The sequence below is a fragment of the Malaclemys terrapin genome, chromosome 9 (genome assembly GCF_027887155.1).
Source record: "Malaclemys terrapin pileata isolate rMalTer1 chromosome 9, rMalTer1.hap1, whole genome shotgun sequence".
NCBI classification, from domain to species: Eukaryota; Metazoa; Chordata; order Testudines; family Emydidae; genus Malaclemys; species Malaclemys terrapin.
Window position 1 is genome coordinate 81,308,083 of NC_071513.1, and position 6,371 is coordinate 81,314,453.

The following is a 6,371-nucleotide window of genomic DNA, read 5'->3' on the forward strand; positions in this document are numbered from 1 at the left end:
AGTGGTGTTCCTACACTGACTGAAAAGCCCCTTCTGTCAGCATAGGTTGTGTCTACACTACAAGGGTAAGTTGGCATAGCTACCCCAATGTAGCTAAGCTGGTGTAGTCTCCATAGTGTAGACATAGCTCCTTTTGCACTGCACATGTGGGGCTGTCAAGTGGTGTCAGACCCAGCGGGTCTTAGCGCATTGCTGCCAGTGAAAGGCAGCATGAATTGGGGTGGTTTAGGGTAGAATACAGACTGAACCCACAGAATCCCTAGATGTATGCTTTGGAAAAAATGCTGCAAATACATATTACATTCTTTTAAAATAAGAATGAATAATGAAACCATTTACTTATTAAATAGAAGTTATTCAATAAACAAAATTATATGAGTGATGATGTAGATAGGACTCAAAAGGTAGATGCATTCAAGAACACAATGCTGCTTTATCATATTACATCAATCCAATCTTTGGATTCTGTTCTGCCACACACTCTCAGTTCCCAGGCTTTGTCCCCATTAAGAGACTTATGGAAAGAGTTCCCACCATTGCTAACACAGAATCAGTTGTAAATTAGACTTACTCCCAGAAAGGTTGGATAGCACCATTTGCAGCACTGGGTCAATAGCTGCCTAAACCAGGACTCCCAAAGTTACTAGAACCTTTTTAAAAATTTCCCTAGCATCAAAAGGCTCTAGTGTATTAGCTGGGAGTTACATCAGATCTCAAAATTGGGCTCTCCTTTTCATTGGCACCCAGGGATGACAAAACAAGCTGCAGGGGATAGAAGGGAGATTTTTCCAGGTGAGGAAGCAATAATTTTGTCAGATTTTTTCCCCACACTTTTATTAAAGTTTTGTAGTCACTCACTAAAATAATATTTGGAAATATACTTATCTCATAGAACTGGAAGGGACCCTGAAAGGTCATTGAGTCCAGCTCCCTGCCTCCACTAGCAGGACCAAATGCTGATTTTTGCCCCAGATCCCTAAGTGGCTCCCTCAAGGATTGAGCTCACAACCCTGGGTTTAGCAGGCCAATGCTCAAACCACTGAGCTATCCTTCCCCCACTGTAACAGTCATCATCCAAGTATCTGATAAGTTTGTAGCATGCAGCCTGCATCTTGTTCTTAGATGCATCTGCTTTCTGAATCAGCTTTTATTCTGGAGTATTTTATTCTTTTAATCCATCCTAGGTAAAAGAGATCCCTACACACTCCCTGTAAAATCTGTCACAAGACTTTTAAACAGTAAAGATGTCATTTCATTTTGCCCACTCAGGGTACCTATGTGTTTATCTACATTCTGCTATGTGAGTCATTTACATGTTGAGTCTTCTCTAAGAAGAAAGTTAACATTCCATTACATACTTGCTTGATATTGCCCCTAATCTTCCTCTGGTTTACTATTTTAATTAAAATGCAAAGGAATCTTAAGGGAACTATTTGGTATTGCCTGATGAATACTCAGTTAACAAAACCATCTCTAACCTTTAACTATGCGTAGGGTGACCAGACAGCAAGTGTAAAAAATCATGACAGAGGGTGGAGGATAATAGGCGTCTATATAAGAAAAAGCCCCAAATATCGGGACTGTCCCTATAAAATCAGGACATCTGGTCACCCTAACTAGGAGACATTTGGGAATTTAGGAACTGCTCTTGTTCTACTTCACAGAACAGTAGAAACTACACTTAAGTTTGCAAGAAACAAATATTTGAGCACACATTCCCAGCAGGGCTTGACCTGTCATTGTCCGTTTTTGTGCTCTGACAAACGTGACAAACACATTACACATTTAAAACAAGTCATTTCCTAAAAACTTTGCTACATTACTACGCGTGCCATTACATCAGCCTGAGACATGGTGCAGAGCAATCAATCATGAATTTAATATTTTCTTCCACAACAGAAATTATGTGTTCTGAGTTTAAACAGAGACAGTCACATTATCCACATGGGAGCAGAACTGTGCCAGCTACAACTGTGTTTATAAATGGCTATCAAAACAGAGAGCTGGTCAGATTTGGCAGGTTTCATTGTCCCCTGGGGACAATTTTTTTTAATTGCTTAAGCAGAAATGGTTCTAAACTAAATCCCATCTCCACAAACAAGGGTCTAGCACATTTTGTAATCCCAATGAGCTGTAAATGCAGACAAAGTCACAAGATGCTGAAGTCCTTACCCACATGAGTTGTGCAAGATTGGGCCTCTTATATGGACAAGACCTCTATACTTTTAGATTTGGAAAGTCATGTGCCTGATCCAACAAAACCTTCCTCATAAATAATTATTACTCACCTTATGTGGTACAGTAGCAGGGTGGACATCTGCTCCTGCCTGGAAGGGCCTGAGATAGCCCAGGGAGCAGGCAGCTTGAAGGCTGAGCTGATTGGGGGAAGTGGCTGCAGCTGGGCCACGCCCCAAAGAGACTCAGCTGGCCCTATAAAGGCACGGAGCCAGGCCCTTAGACATAGTTTCTCTCTCTGCGTGCACACACACACACACACACACACACACACACACACACACACACACACACACACACACACACACACACACACACACACACACACACACACACACACACACACACACACACACACACACACACACACACACACACACACACACACACACACACACACACACACACACACACACACACACACACACACACACACACACACACACACACACACACACACACTCTCTCTCTCTCTCTCTCTCTCTCTCTCTCTCTCTTCCCCCCCCCCCCCCTTTCCTGGCTGCAGGGGAGCAGGGCTGGGGAAAGGCAGAGGAGCTGGGGAGGCTCCAGCCTGGAAAGCCCCAGGCTGCAGCCTAGCATTAGGCCAAGGAGTATTGGGGGTTGCAGAGGGCAACCCAGGGGTAGGCCAAGGCAGCAGGTCCAAACCCCCCTTGCCTGTGATGAGTGGCTAATATGGCAGTCTGCCCCAGGAAGTGGGGCTAGATGGTGACTGCCAGTAGCCTTATTCTGAGGTGGGGTTAGGGGAGACCCAGCGTGTGTGGGTACTGCCAGGGGGCAGTCCTGGGAGGGACATGGGGGGCCAGTGCGAATGACAAGGTAGATCACTGCCCTGCAGAGGGCACTCTGGGCTGGCTTGAGCTGATTCCCCAGACAACCAGGAGGAGGTGCTGCAGGGGTGAGTTTGATCCCTTACAGGTACCCTTGACTTAGATGGGGCCACTTGTGAGGATGGGGTTTGCAGGATAAGGCCCCCTATCTGTGTGAAAGAATGTAACAGGGGTATTTTCTTTCAGATTTTTGGATGCATTTCTTCTTTTTAATGTGACCATGCATTATCTATAATTGCTCTTAATTTTTGAAGCCTAGCTATTAAATCCAAAACAAGACCTCTAGTCAGCAAGGCCTTTAAGCATTCGTTTACATTTTAGAACACAAGTATTCCCATTAACGTCAATGAACTATTCACAAACTTAGTTATGCATATGGTTAAGTAAGTTGATGAATTGGGACCCAAATACGGAGCAGAGGTTGACTTCAGAGGAACTGTACTTACATCAGCTCTGAATTTGGCCCATAACTTCTGATCATTTAAAAGCAATCCAGAATATCTGACACACACAGTACTTCCAGTATTTAGCACTAAGTTTCCTGTTTTGGATAGAGAGCTATGTGACACACTAGGGAAATACACTTTACTTTTACCTGAGCTCATACCTCAACTCTGGTCACATCTGAAAGTGACTGTTTGTGCTCTTTGCTGAACCCACTGCACAATATGTAACAATTGGCACGAGAGGTCCAGGACCATTGGCTGAATTCTGCTCCTTGTTAAATTATTTTCACCAGCTCTGCAGAGACAAGGTGGGTGAGATAATTTCTTTTATTGGACCAACTTCTGTTGGTGAGAGAGAAGCTTTTGAGCCACAGAAGACCAGTTCTGTGTGGCCCAAAAGCTTGTGTCTCTCACCAACAGAAGTTGGTCCAATAAAAGAGAGTGCCTTCTCCCCCGCCTTTCTAATATCCTGGAACTGACATGGCTACAGCTACATTTCACCAGCTTTATCATTCATTCCTGTCATTTCAGGATGACATTTAATTTGTCTTCTAATATGGGTGAAAGAAACAAGACTTGTACCATTTGATTTTAATTTGTTTTTAAAATGTATTGTTGGTAACAACAATAATAATAAAAAAGCATTTACTGTCTTGGTCTTGTGTGGGTAAAGCTTGATGGTGTGTGTCCTGATTAGAGTGTGGGGCTGCCAGGGCTGGCTCCAGGGTTTTTGCCGCCCCAAGCTGCATGGGAGTGGGGGAGAAAAGCCACAGTCAGCGGCAGCTCCACCGCGCCGCTTTCTTCTTCGGCAGCAATTCAGCGGCAGGTCCTTCCCTCCGAGAGGGATCGAGGGACCCTCTGCCAAATTGCCGCCAAAGAGTCCGCTGTGCCACCCCTTCCCCTTGGCCGCCCCAAGCACCTGCTTGCTCAGCTGGTGCTTGGAGCCGGCCCTGGGGGCTGCATAGCCTTTGGTGTTCGCTCACTCTTTTGCTGGTGCCAGAGAAATGCTTTTGTTTCATTCTAATCATCTAATTCTGTCTGTCAGATTCTCTGATATGCTCTTTGCTTGTATTACTCCCCTCTTACACAGGAAAAATACAGTTCTTGGTATCCAAAAAGCCTCTTTTCTATGTCAGAGCTGGGTTAAAGCCAGCTTCCCTTGAAGTGTCCTCAAACAGAAGAGCGACTCCACATAAAAAGGGCACTTTTTTTATTCTACAGCTGGTCTCCCCATGTGTATTTTGAATCACGTCACTAACTCAGTAGGTTTTGATGTCTCCATGTTCAAATGAGTGTCTGATTATACACACACACACACACATCAACCTTATTATCAGGCCTTGAATATTTTTGACACTAAAGATACTTTAGTGTGGAAAATGAAATGATCTGTTTTATTCAAAGGCTTTTATCTATGCATATTCCCCCTTGGAGTCAATGAGAGCTTTTTGTGCTTTCAGGTTGCAGGACCAGGCTGCAAATGAGGGAAGGAGGAGAAGGGAGAGGAAGTAGGGAGGAAAGATTTTTAATTATAAACAAAAGCCTTAGGAGAATTTCAGTGCAGTCTCTCAGAAAGATAATGGAGGTATTTATGTACTAGAACACAAACTGTTTACAATGTCCATGCAAATTTAAAGGTGTTACATTCTCTGATGGAGGGCTCACCTTGCTCCCTGAGTACAATAGAGACTGTACTGAGAATTAAAAAGAAAACATTTTTATAATAGGGCTATAAAATTTGAAGCCTGTACAATCCTTACTTCTCATAAGACTATATATCCATCCACATGAGATTTTGGGACCTGACCTTGCTTCCATTAAATTAAATGAGAGAAATTTATTATGCATTTTACTTTTTCATCCAAGCAGTGAGAAAGTAAGAACAAGGTCTTTCCTACACTTTAGCTACACATTGAAGAAGTATGTTTAATACAATTCAGTATATGTTGGAGGTGAGACATTCCCTGGGGTGCAATCTGGACTGTGAAACCACTGTGCCCCCTTTAACTCTCCTGCCCAGGCTGTCTCCTACACTGTGATACTAGTGAACAGCAACCCCCTCCAGGCCCTGTTCACTCACCCATCAGCGTGCAGAGGCACACCCAGCAAAGTTACATGAAGGCTCTCATAGCCACTCGAACTGTATACAGAGAGACAGCAGCAAATTCCCCCAGTCCCAGCCTTGCACCCCAGAAATGTGCCTCTTACACTGTTCTAGACCCCCCCCCCTTGATTGGAGTCAGCTCATTAATTAGTTCATCATACCATCAAAGGGTACAAATATGCACCAGCCTTTATCCCTGATTAGATTCCCTAAACTTCAATAAAAACCACACTGGCTTAGATAAAACATTAAAATAAGGTTATTAACTAGGGGAAAGATATATTTTAAGAGATTAAGTGGTATTGACATAGAACAGGGGTGGGCAAACTTTTTGGCCCAAGGGCCACATCTGGGTATGGAAATTGTATGGCGGGCCACGAATGCTCACAAGATTGGGGTGTGGGCTTCGGCTGGGGGTGCAGGCTCTGGGGTGGGGCCAGAAATGGGGAGTTCAGGGTGCTGGAGGGAGCTCTGGACTGGGGCAGAGGGTTGGAGTGCAGGGTGGGAGGGCTCTGGCTGGGGGTGTGGGCTCTGGGGTGGGGGTGCAGGAGAGTGCTCCGGCCTGGGACCGAGGGGTTCGGAGGGCAGGAAGGGGTACAGGTGGGTTGGGGCGCAGGAGGAAGTCAGGGGTGCAGGCGCCAGGTGGTGCTTACCTCAAACAGCTCTTGGAAGCAGCAGCACGTCCCCCCCCTCCCGGCTCTTAGGCGGAGGCGCAGCCAGGCACCTCTGCGTGCTGTC